Below are 13,686 nucleotides of genomic sequence, written 5' to 3'. Positions count from 1 at the left end.
TTTTCCTTAGAGGAGGAAGAAAAGAATTGGTTCCCTTCTGTGTCTAAAGGCAAGATGAACCATTTAACTGGGTCCTTGGTCATCTTCCTTTGCAGTACTAAGAATAGACACAAGCAAAAAGATCAAACAAAAAACAACAAAAACCAATATAAACTAATATCCATTTGCAGAGAATGAGGAAGTAGAAAAATTCTACAAAGAGTTCAATAATATCTTCCAAATTAAATCAGCATATATTTGACACACTGTGATTTTGATGCATGGGCAAGAGAACAAAAAATATGATTCTGAATTAAAAAAAGAGAGAGACCAGTGGCTTATAGGCTAGACAGATACTTCAATTTAATGAATATTTTTTGACAAAATTTCAATCTTCAGAAATGGCAAGCACTGAATCACATCCCACAAAAATGAAATTAACTCTATGAATGACTTCAAAAAATGACAAGTTATTGATATGAGAGTCATCTCTAAATCTACTACCTCTGTACAAATAGGCATCAACTTATTAGGACAAAGATCAAAAAAGAAAAAGGAAATTAGAAGTTATGCCGTGTTATCAAAAGAGTTCCAGTATGACTTACTTAAACCAGTTATTGATGGCAAGAAGTAGGAAGGAGATGAAGGAAAAGATGTCAACTCATATAAAATCATCACAATAACAAGAAATCACCTCAGCCCAATAATATCTATCTCCTTGCCAGGTAAAGAAATACGGCAGCCACAGGGAGAGTGCTAGAAGATTGCAAGCAGTATTGCCTCATAAAATGATAGTGACTGGTTTAGAAAAATAAACCTACAAAAAGCTTGGTATATTATCCAATTAAACCAAATCATTTGATTTTTGGATTTGTCAGTCCACTTTCTTGGTCCTCAGTTTACTCATCCATAAAACTCAGTTAGTATAGATGATTTTTAATGACCCCTCCCAGCCCTAAATCTGTAATCCCAAGAAATTAAAGAATGAAATCTAAAAGATAACAAATAAAAGAAAAAAATGAAAAGAAATGTCAGGATTTCTAATAAACTGTCTTCAATAAAAGAACTTCCAGATTTAGACTCTTAATATTATATTATTTGATGTGTTATATGAACAAGTAGAAATGGTACTAATAAAATAAAAATGGGAGCCCCTATGCAAGACCCAGTGTACTCAGAGGCAGTCCATACTGGAGATGAATAAATCTTGAGAGCACTGAAAGGTTGATTCTATGAGGGGAAAATGCCCTGTGATACTCTAGTATGTATATGGTGGCTTAAGCCTACAAATGGACCATAAATGGGTCTCAGAATTGAATAGGAGAAATTAATCAAGTTGGATTGAATTATGAAACTATATAGAGCTTTTGGTGACCCTAAATTTCTCCCTGAAACCAAATCTTATCCTTTCAATTCTTATTGATTGATTAATCAATTAAATTCTTCAAGGAATTCTATAGTGCTTTGAACCACACAATACTATAGTCTCTGAGGAATCAGAATTGTGGGTCACCCAAAAGAAACTGAAAAGTCACACAGTGAGCAGACTATTGCCAAAAACTGAATTGTGAGGACAAAAGATATTAACAGAGACAGATAATGAGGAAGAGGAAGTGGGCCAGTCAGAAATGCAAGAGAGAGAGACATTTTATCAGTTGCAAGGTATCCACAAAATGCCAATGGATTTAGAGAAAGTCACCTCCAACTCTGGTATTTAACCAGAGAAGCTTGTAGAAGTTTGAGGGGAGAACAAAGACAAAAAATCCCAGAGAATGAGAAGAAATGGATGGGTTGTTATCTGTACTACTGAAGAGAACATCCACATCAGTGAGATCAGAAATTCATCAAAATATTGAAGTATTCTTTATGCACATCCCTCATCTCCTCCCTAAGTGACAGCTCACCCTGCCTAGAGCTTGGTCCACATTTGTTTTGAAGAAAAAAGTTGGAGTAGAGAATGGGAAAAAGGAAAATGAATTATATACAAAATTATATCTATGTAGATTTGTGAGGAGTGTCACTTCTGAGGCTTATGGAGCTAATTCTATAGGTAAGTTTTAAGCAAGTCATTCAACAGAAAATCAATTAACCAAATGTGTCAGGCACTGTGCTAAGGCTCTCTCTTAAATACCAGGGTACCCTTTGCTAATCATATTTAAACATGTTCTATTAAAAAATGACAAAAATAGAGAGTAAGCTAATATGCCATATGGAATGGCACAGTAGCCTATTGTAAACTCATACTCTTCTTTCATGTGAAATTCAATTAAGTATGTTTTGGTGGACAAGAAATGAGTAATAATAATAAACTAGAAGCTAGAATTATACCTTTAATTAGATCATTTCAAAGTATTTTATTTGCATTCAGTTGTTCAGTCATTTTTCAGTCATGTCCAACTCATGACCGCTTTTGGAGCGATTGTGGGGAGTGGGGGTTTCTTGTCAAAAATATTAGAGTGATATACCATTTGCTTTTCCAGATCATTTTACATATAAAGATCTGAAGCAAGCAGGGTTAAAGGACCTGCCCAGGGTCACAGAGCTAGCAAGTGTTTGAGGCCAGATATGCTTCAGGCCTGACATTATCCATTGTGCTACCTAACTGCCCACCTTAACTTTATATTATTCATTAATTCACAGTCTTACTATTAAATCTGGATACATTAGGCTTTACAAGTCAATCTTTCTCCCTACCCTAGCCCCCAACTCTGATTAGAGATAGATTTTTTTCCCTTCATTTCTAAATTCTATACTCAACAAATTTTGGTATTATTTTTCCATTAAGAGGCAGCATTTGAAAAATAATATTAGGTATGAGTTCTTGACAATTAATTTTATCTTTAAAAGAAATTATTTTCCATTCTTTATAATTTAATAAGATTTTGGTTGGTTGCAAGGTTGCCAAGGATTTAAAGCAATGGACTGTTTGGAATTTTTTGTTGTTGTTGTTGGTTTTTTAACAGACTTAACTTTTCCCTTGATCCACTTTTCTAAACCACTTTCTATTATTTTATGTATGCTCCACCTCACTCCTCTTTAGTCATACTTCTCATTATAATGGTCTTTTCTCCAAACAAAACTTTCTAAACTTTGCTCCATTCTTTGCATTCTCATTTATGTTCCAATGTTCTATATTTTTCCAAATTGACAACACTGAAAGTGAATAGCACAGAAGCTCTGAGGGTTCATTTCATTAAGACGCTTTATAGTCTTTCAGCTCTCACTAGTCTAAGGTTCAGTTTAGCTCCATGAGGACAATTGACTGATGAGCAATGCAGAGGAAGAACTCAAAAAGATAATTCTCAGAAATGCAGCTGATGAGAAGTCACTAACTTGTGCATACTCTTTGACCTAGTGATCTAAAGAGTTTCAAAAAAGTAAATGAAACATTCTGTATATGAAATAATGACAGGTGTCCTAAAAGTCTTAATGTCATTTTATGAGACACCCTGTATTTATAGTGATACTTTTGCTATAATCCCCCCTTTCCACAAAAAAAAAAAAAAAAAAAAAAAAAGGAGGAAAATGGTACTTGTTTACTGGGAAACTGTTGACTAAATTGAGATATATGAACATAATGGAATATTAGCATACCTTAAGAAATTATGATACATGTATGAGGAATGTGAATGGGGCAGCTAGTTGATGCAGTAGATACAGCACCAGCCCAGAAGTCAGGAGGACCTGAGTTCAAATTTTACCTTTAATACTTCCCAGCTGTGTGACCCTGGGCAAGTCACTTAAACCCAATTGCCTCAGGGGAAAAAAATTTAAATTTTAAAAAAGTGACATTTCATGAATAATGCAGAATGAAAAAAAAAAAACAGAACCAAGAGAACAAAATACAGAATGTCATAATATAAACAACCCTAAAAAGCAATCAGACTCTGATGAATTTTAATAAAAAATCTTGGTCCCATACAACTGACAATAAAACATACATCCCTCCTTTTTCTCAGTAGGGATGTGGAGGCCTATGGAGGTGGAATGTGGCGTGTTCTATCAGATGGGATCATTGCTGGTTGGTTTTGTTTAAATGTTACAATGGAGGGCTCAATGGCAGGGAGTGGTAGAAGCTCTATGGGATGGGAAATGAGCATCTATATAGTACTTTACTATGTATCAGGCACTGTGAGGAATGCTTTTACAAATATCTGATTTGATCCTCACAACAACCCTCCAAAATAAGTGCTATTATTATCATCCCTGTTTTACAAGTGAGGAAATTAAAATAAACAGAGGCCACAGAGATAGTGTGTCTGAGAGCAGATGTGAAGTCAGGACTTTCTGCCTACAGGCCACCATGCCACCAGCTACCTCAAGCAAATGAATACATTGTCAATGGAGCTATGGATTAGTCCAACCATTTTGGAAAACAATATGGAATTATATATACTTAAACTGTCAATAATCTGTATACCTTTAATAAGATACTTATATGAGGTATAAATCCCAGAGAGTTCAGAGATGGTGAGAAAAGTCCAATAGATGCAAAAATGTTTATAACATCATTTGTTGTAGCAGCAAATAGGAAGAAAAATAAGTACCTGTCATTTTGAAGTTTGATAATTATGGTACATGAATGGAATGGAATGTGTGTTATAATATAAATTATGGAATATAAAATTTCAGAGACACTTGGAGAGATGCTTCTGAATGGATGCAATATGCAGTAAGTAGAACTAGGGAAACAATTTACAGGCTGACTACAGGAATATAAAGGAAAACAATATTAAAAGACTTCAGAATTCTGATCAATGCAATGTCTACTTATGACTTCAGAAGATGAATGACAAAACATGCCTTGTAAATCTTGACAGAGAGAAAGGTGGTCGATATTTATTCTGCAATGTGGCTTGACTGTAACTGTTAAAATGGAAGATACTATTGCAACAAATTACTTAAAAAGAAAAAAGTTAATGACTAAAATAATAAAACATCATTGGAAAAAAAGCCAAAAATGCAGCTGATTGAGTCTATGCTATGATAAATAAGATCATTTCTCTGCTGGAACAAAATACAGAGCTAAGTTGGAAGAGGAAGTATCTTTGGAGACATGCAGAAATCTAGTGCAAGAACTCTGTGAAGAAAGCCCTGAATTCTTTGCCTCTGATAGCTGAATACTGCCTGATTTAAGTCTACTTATATTCCAACTTACATAGTTCCCAAACAAGCAACGAGTAAATTCCTGAATCTATTCACTTGGAAAGTCACGGATTCAAAGCAAGCCAGGGTAGAGGAAGGTGATACTCTTCTTTCTCTAATAAGTAAGTAGTGACCCAGCAGTATAAGTAAAATACCTACAGTAAATTATCTCATTCTGAAGCATCATATCCATTGTGTCTTTTATCATGAATGCATTGAAAGAGGGTCTGCTGTGTAAAGAACTATTTAAATAGCATCAAAATCTCCTTAGATACTATGACTAAATAATTCATGACAGGACCCTAGTTCTTCATTCTCCAGATCAGTCATCTCCTTGTTTCTTCTTTTAATTGTTGTAACCTATATCTTGGACATCTGCTGATCAACTGGAACTTTGTGGCTCCCATTTCTATGAGAAATACTGGATACTTTTATTCAAAGTCTGTTCTTTCATGGGATTCCATTTTGTCATGTTATAGTCACTCAAATAGGTGCTATTTAAAATCACCAAACCCTAAAATACCAACAAACTTGGGGCCTAAATATTAACTTCACAATTTGGTATCCTTGCTTCAGATAAAAGTACATATTTTTATCACTACCTAGACATTGGATAGTAACATTTTTTCAGGGTCCCCTCACTGTGGATATGTCTGTCTTTCAAGTTCTGATCTAGTCTCTGAGAACTAGATTTACTGAACAGAGTAGGGTTTTATGTATCTTGTGGACATTCTCCTTTCCTTAGGATTCCTTGCAACTAAATCTACTTATTTATTGAACATAGGAAATTCTTAATAATGGTATTATTGAGCTTTTGAGCAAAAGCTTTGTATTTTATTCAACCAAAATATGGAATTGTAGCCCTCTTGTGTTCATTTTGAATAACTTCTGGCCACAATCTTTTTTTTTTTTTTTCCTTCCATAGAATGAAAACCAAAGGCAGAGGAAAAACAAAACGCTTAGGTCTAATTGCAATCAGTTAAGCAGACTATATACTTGCAGTCACTTACTTTTACTATTCTAAGCAGAGGTACCAGCCAAACTCCCCTATTTGCTCTTTCACATAGGTAACTTTCTATCTCCTTCCTCTCTACCTTTGTAACTTTCCCTTCTTAGAATCCCTAGATCCCTTCAAAGCTCAAAATAAGTGCCCTGTCCTACATGAGGCCTTTTGTGATTATCCCCTACACACAATTGTTAGTGCTTCCCAATTCCACAAAATTATTTTATGGGCTAGAGTAGCACAAAAGTAGGGCTATTCAAAATGTAATGGGCTACTCCACTGGGTAGTGGGGTCTCTCACTGAAAGACTGGATGGCCACTACTTAGGAATGTTTTAGAGGACATTCTCATTCAAATATAATGATCCTTGGGGATCTTTTTCAAATCTGAGATACTGACACACTGGGGAGATTACATTTTGGGGAAATCTGAAAGGTGAAAAATAGGATATCTATTTTTCTTAGAAAATATCTAAAATAAAATGCATTTGCAAAGTTTAAAAAGTTCTTTTGATTTGTTGGGCTATCTCATGAATAAATTATCAGACAGGTGCCTATCCAGGTCAGATAACTTTTTTCCTTTCTGTAGACCCCAGGTATTGATTTGCCAATCAGCTGTCTTTTAGCTGCTGGTACTCATTATTTCACCCAGTTTCTTTCTCTTAGAAGGTGAATACCATTTCACAGTTTTTCTTCTACCTTAATTCTAAAGCATGTCTGCAAACCCTCTGAGGTTCCCTAAGGGTATTTCCCAACTAACGGTCACAAAGAAACAGCAGTTAAAAATATCAGAGGAAAGAGTTTTAAGAACTCTTATAAAATAAATATCCTTGGTGTTTATAAAAATGTATGCTAGGCCTTATTTTAGCTCCCATCTAGGTTCCTTCACTACCTAATTACTTCCCTTCTTTTCTAGCAGGCAAGGGAGTCACCCAAGCTCAAAGCATACCCCTCACCTCTTAAAAAAAAAAAAAATCTGGTTTCCCCAGAACTACCCTTCTTTCACATAAACAGGAAGGAAGAACAAAAGTCCATATAGGAGGTAAGGAATCTTAGAGATTCGAGTGAATTATTTACATCTGAAAAGAAACTCAGAGCATTTAATCATCTAAGTCTTCCAACTTTACACAGAAAAGTTATTCTCTGACTAGGCATAAATTTTCAGTCAAGAACAAAAATACTAGGGAGCTGAAAAAAGTTTAAAATCTGCTGATGCTTCATAAAATGTTCACTCTGAAGTTAAAATATTTGTCAGTTGGCAAAGTATATCACGTCACAAAATTGGAAAGGACCACTCCTCTTCTGCCCCTCCCCCATCTAATCTGACCTGCAACAAACCAATAAGTGACCCTAAAGCATCCCCAACAGGTGGGTTGTCTAGCCTTTATTTGTTGTTGATAGCTTCCTTTGTGCTGGAAAAGGATGGAGATGACATCATGGCCTTGGAGCTAATGTACAGAGTGTCCAACTCTGCCACAGGGTTGGACACCAATAACCCCTATGACTGGCTGAAAGGGAGGGAGCTCTCAATGTATGCACCTTTGGAGCTATCCCATTTCTGATTTGCTCAAAGATCACAGCACCTTCTTTAATTCAGGCTGCCATGATGGACAATCACGTGGCAATGCCTTCCGTGTCCTACAATCCATACCAAAGTTCTTCAGGTAGACTTTGAGATGACTGAGAGCCTAAGTCCATACTAAACTCTAATCTAGAATCCTTTGTTCCCTTGTCCTGTGATTCACACCTCGCTGCGTTATTTCTACCTTCTGCCTTCCATACTCCTCACATGTTAATGAATATGCTAGGAGAACGTTATAGAACTTTGCCACCCAGGTCTGTTATAATTCATGTTCCCTAATCTACAATGGCTATCCCACTCCACAGCAACTTTTATTTTTCTTTGACTGACCTTCAGCCTCAGTCTCCATCTAGTTTCATTCAGTTTTTGACTCAAATCTGGCATCTGATCCTGCTCTGCTCCTTGCCCCAACCCAGGACTAAGACCTCTCTGGCCAGTTACTAATGATCTCTTAACTGCTTCTTAACTTCAAGTAAATAAATTTCTTTAGGCTTCATCTGCATCTATCTCCTTCTTCCCTAGCAATATTCTGAAGGGAAGGGGTCCCTTCTCTTCTCTTCCTACAGACTTTAATGGCAACCTCATCTATTTCCATAGGTTTAATCATCATCTCAATGCAGATGACTCTCAGATCACTATGCTAAAGCCCAGGGGCTTTAAGTCTTATATTACCAAATGATATCTCTATCCACATGGCCTGTAGGAATGTCAAGTCCAATATTTCCAAAATGGTTGAATGGACTAGTTGAATGGACCTTAGGTCTAAGAAAACATTTCTGTGTCCATTTCCTAAAAACAGATTGGCAGAATCCTTTCTCTGCACTAAGAAAAAACTGAAACTCTAGGAAGCAGTAGGAACCATAGTTAAAGCCAGGCTGTTTATATTTTATGAGAATTTTCAGTTAATTCCATTCGATCAGAGAGAATATGGCCTAGAGGAGCATAACAAATTTAACAAATTCTTCTAGAGAGAAGAAACCATTTCTTTTATTTAGTTATTAATGTGAAAGTGTTCTAGACAATATGTTTCCTTTTTAAATGTAGTATTTTAGAGTCTGATTTGGAGGTTCTATAACATGCAAAGTGTTCAGAGGACAGAAGGTAAACTTACTTCTATTCTCCAAGGATCCATGGGTGGATGGATAGATGGATGCTCAATTCTCTGGACCAGAATGCAATTCTGCTGCATTGTGACTGAAAAAAAAAAATCCATCACTTGATGATCAACCCTGTGGTACTGGGCCTTCACAAACTTAGCCAAGCCAGTTCTTAGATGACATAATTTTAGTCCATCTCTAGATCTCTACTAAAAATAGTACCTGTAAAAAAAGTAAAGGTTTAGCGATTTAGAGTTTTAAAAAGAAAAATAGTGAGAGAAAGATACAGAGACAGAGAAAAAGAAAGAAACAAGGGAGGAAGAGAGACAAAGAGAAACAGAGAAAGGGAGACACAGAAAGAAAGACAGAGAGAGGGAGGAAGCAAGGTAGGGAGGGAGGGGGAGAGACAGAGGGGGGGAGAAATGGAGGGAAGAGGGAGAGGAAACAGAAACAATTTGAAAGAATTTTCAGATATAGCATAATTCTACCTTTATTTTACTTATTAATACCATTTAAATATATATGTGCATATATATATTTATACCATTTATATATAGCTTTAATATTTTCAAAGAGCATTACATATATTCTGTGACAACAGAATTTATGTGCTATCATCCCCATGTTGCAGATGAAGGGACTGAGGCTAAGACAGATGAAATTCCTTATCTGGATTCAGATTATTAAGTCTCCTAGGTACGATTTGAATTTGAGTCTTCCTGATTCTAGGTTTAATGCTATGTGTGTGCATGTGTATATACATCCGTATGTACATATTCATACGGGCAATTAGGCGACATAGTAGAAAGTTGGAGTCAGTAGAAAACTGGAGTCAGGAAGTTGAGTTAAAACCTGGCCTCAGACACTTACTAGTTGTGTGACCCTGTCTGCCTCAGTTTCCTCATCTATAAAATGAGATGGAGAAGAAAATGACAAACTATTCCAGTAATTTTGCCAAGAAAAACCCAAATAGGGTTATAGTTTCTCATGACTAAAATGACTCAACAATAAAACATATATACGTGTATATGGTGTTTATGTGTGTGTATACAGTTGTGTTGTATAAAGGTAGGTATAAATTAAAATATATATATGCATCTACATATATATACTACATGCACATGTTTATGCATATATATGTAATTACATATATTGTATATGCACTGTGTGTATGTACATACAATATTCCTACTTTACAGCTTCTATTAAAATTTCCTGACTGATATAACACACATGCAAGGTATCAGTGATAAAGCTATAAGAAGGATCAATCAGGCTATCACAAAAGATATTATATAGTCACACAACTGATAAAAGTGTAGAGAATTTGATTCACTTGTTCTTTGGTGAATTTTTTTTAAAGCATGTGACTCTGTGGAACAAAATGTCACTTTTTTCCAACAAAGCTTCTCCTGTGTAGATATGAAAATTATAAAAGATTTGTCAAAAAAATGCAACAAAGTGCTTTGTTCAAGGGCCTTTGATTACTGATATTCTATAATGCATAAAATGGAAATAGATGTAAATTGGCTAAAGGTTCTTGCTACTGGATTGGAGGATGTCCAATTATGGATTGCCTTTAGATGGTGAGGTCCTTTAAATATTCCTGTTTGTATGTGACATTGTGCTGACTGGATCAAGTGCTTGGAACACTTCAAAACCTCCTATATGGGATCCATATTCATTTAGAAGAGTTGTCTAATTATTCATACAGGAAAAATCAAATTAGAAATATCTACTGTAAAGCCCCGTAGAAGCCAAAACATTTATATAATACCATGTTTTGTAAAAGCAAAGAACTAGAAACAAAGTAAATGGCCACTGACATAAAGAGGATAGAATGTTCCTGAAATGGCAGAAATGATGAGTGAAAAGAGAATCTACAGGAACTGACAGAGTAGCAGAACCAGGAAAATAATATTACACAAAGACTAAAACCATGTGAATGGAAGCAAAGACAAATTAAAACTCAATGATGTGAAATAATGCCCAAGCCTGAACCCCAAAAAGAGAGACCATGGCATCATTGACTTAAAGCTGGAAGGGACCTTAGAGGCCTTCTGGTCCTGCTCTGCTTTGTAAATAGAAAAACTAGGAAACAGAGAGTTTAAGTAAGGTTGCAAAGCTAGTACATGGCAGAAACCAGGTACTCAGATTTCAAATCCACCATACTTTTACACTATTAATTTTTTTTCCAGTGAGCATAAGTGTCATTTCTTTTACTTGCAAAGATAGGGAATTATGGATATGGAACACTGCTTATATTGTTGTCTGGTTGATGCACTGGTTTGTTTTTACAAACTCCACCTTTTAAAAAAATCTTTTAAGTGATGGCTCTTGAAGGGGGAGAGAGAGAGGAGAGACATATCAGGAAAAGTAAGTTATCAATACTTTTTTATAAGGATGTCAGTATCATGTTTGTTATTGTTTGTCCTTCATTCTTGAAGAGGACCATGACATCAGGGAGGTGAAGCCATGACAGTCAAGTGAATTGGATTTCAGTGAGGGAGGCTGGGCAAAGTCCCCTGCCTCATCTTCCCCTCCAGAGCCCTCTGGATCCAGTGGCCAGATACAGATCAGGATGACATGGCCCTGGATGCAGTGAGAGACGTTGGGCTTTTTAAGCTTCAACAGGTCTCAGTTTGACTGAGGTCACATGCATTCAGTAATTAAGGCTCAGCAGCAATGGTGGCTGGAGGGACAACAAAAAGGGTTGTCTCTTTTTAGTTAGTCTCTTAGGAAGAACCTCTGAATAAACAATAAGCTGGGGCCAGAAGCAGGCAGAAGGGCAGTGAATGAGCTTTGAGAAATTTCACAGAACTCATAATGACCTCCCAGCTTTTCCTAGAAACAAGTTTATCCTTTGAAATCAGTATTCTTCTAGTGATGCTACAGGGCTGCAGAAAACCATAATCTTCAAATAGTCAAATGGAAAGGCTCATAAAAGGCAATGGAGAGGTATAAGGTGGGTATAAGTAGACTGCAGCATATTACCAATGCAAAATTATGAAGAGGGGTGTGAAGAATAAGAGACAGAAGACCCAAAAGGGGAGTTGAAGCAATCATGAGTCCCTGCCTTCAATGAGGTCTTGATTAGTTTGAATAATGAATCAAATGTACTAGATCCATTTATGTTCATACTATTCAAAGTTATATGATAACTGGGTACAATCTAATGGAAATAAGCAGTGCATATTTTTTAATATGTACAAATAATATATATGGGCCAGAGTCCAAGCCACTAGGAAATCACAAAAATGGTGAGTGAAATAATGGGGCAGAAGGTTCCTAGAGGCAGGATGAAGATGATCTGATTACAGTTTTCTAAGGAAGGGAGGAGTGGAGAATAAACAAAGAGGCAGTGAGGCAATCAATGCCAGAGGTGAAGATGAGAGTGAAAGGCAGGATGAACATTAGGACCGGACAAAGGGTTCCAAGAAGCACAGAGCTTGGTGGTTTAGCTTCTCCCAAACAGTCTCTGAGAGACAAGCAGTACAAGGGCTAACTCCATTTTAATTGATAAAGAAACAGAAGTTGAGGTGGTAAGCAACTTGCCTTAAGCCATAACACCTGGTGTCAAGCAGAATCAAGGATTAAAAACTTAACAACTCAGGACTGACTATGGGAAATCAAGGCCTGAGTTTTCTTTGTCCATAGCTCAATATCTATCAATAAAAAGATGTCCTGAGATTTTACTTGGTGGAATGTGTCTAGCCAACTTAACCCACGAAGAAAAAAATTCATCTATTACAGGATTCAATTTAACTTTGAAAATTATAAAGTTCTAGTTTGCATTGGCAAAATAAAGTCAAGCAGGAAAGGGAAGGCTCTCCTAGGTTATGGAATATAGTCTAGGGCAGCTTCCACATGTCAGTGGGGATACCACCCTGGAAACTGACTTGGCTTATGTTAACATGTGGAAAGTGCTGTATTTGGAGTTAGATGTGACATGGTTTGATTATTACTTATTAGCTGTGACAATGGGCAGGGTCACTTGACCAAACAGTCCCGATTTCAATCTGTAAAACAGGGATAATACTAGAATGCCTTCATCCATAAGTTGTTGAGAATCAAATATCATGTAAATAAATATACATTTAGATATACACACGTGTATATAAACACAATTTATACATCATCCATAGACAAAATATAAGTCAACTATTATTATGGGTAGTAACAAAACTAGAATCCAAGTTCCTTCTCTTGGTGTTTCCATTAGATATGACTAATTTCTAAGGATAGCCCCTAATTTAATTCTTTTGACCTCTTCATCCCCCCAAAAACTAAAACCAACCATCAAACAAACAAAAACCAGATATCTGAGCACAGCATACAGAAATCAGCCAGCTTTTCAGACATGCATGTTACTCCTGGGAATGGATTCTAAATCCACTCTACTTTACATTGCAAATTTCTTCCCTAAAAAATATAAGACTTTCTCTCTTTTGTCATATATATTGGTTACATCTGGTTGACGTATTGGTTAGTTTTTACATATTCCCTCACCCCCATTTTATGGGGAGCTTAGCTCAACTTTAGGTCAACCTGAGTTTCTGAAACTCTAGAAAGGGAGTTCAGATTTCCATTCTAGAATTTCTAGCCACTCTCCATTAATATACCCAAGCCTGAAACACTTGAGATTTTAAATGGCTATTCCGTTCTTTCAAGTTTATTAAGCCTTACATATCAAGCCTGGATGCAGATTTAGTAAATAGTGAGAAATTTTTTTTTAAAGTTTCATTTGATTTAGTGCCCTCAAAACTGAGTTTGAATCACTACTTTTCACCATCTATTTGGTCTTCAGCAAGTCACTGTAACCTATGAGTCTGTTTTCTTACCTGTAAAATGAAGGATTGGGACTACAAAATTTCTAAGGTCC

The sequence above is a fragment of the Sminthopsis crassicaudata genome, chromosome 3 (assembly GCF_048593235.1).
Source record: "Sminthopsis crassicaudata isolate SCR6 chromosome 3, ASM4859323v1, whole genome shotgun sequence".
In the NCBI taxonomy this organism is placed as follows: Eukaryota; Metazoa; Chordata; class Mammalia; order Dasyuromorphia; family Dasyuridae; genus Sminthopsis; species Sminthopsis crassicaudata.
This window is presented reverse-complemented; position numbering follows the sequence as displayed.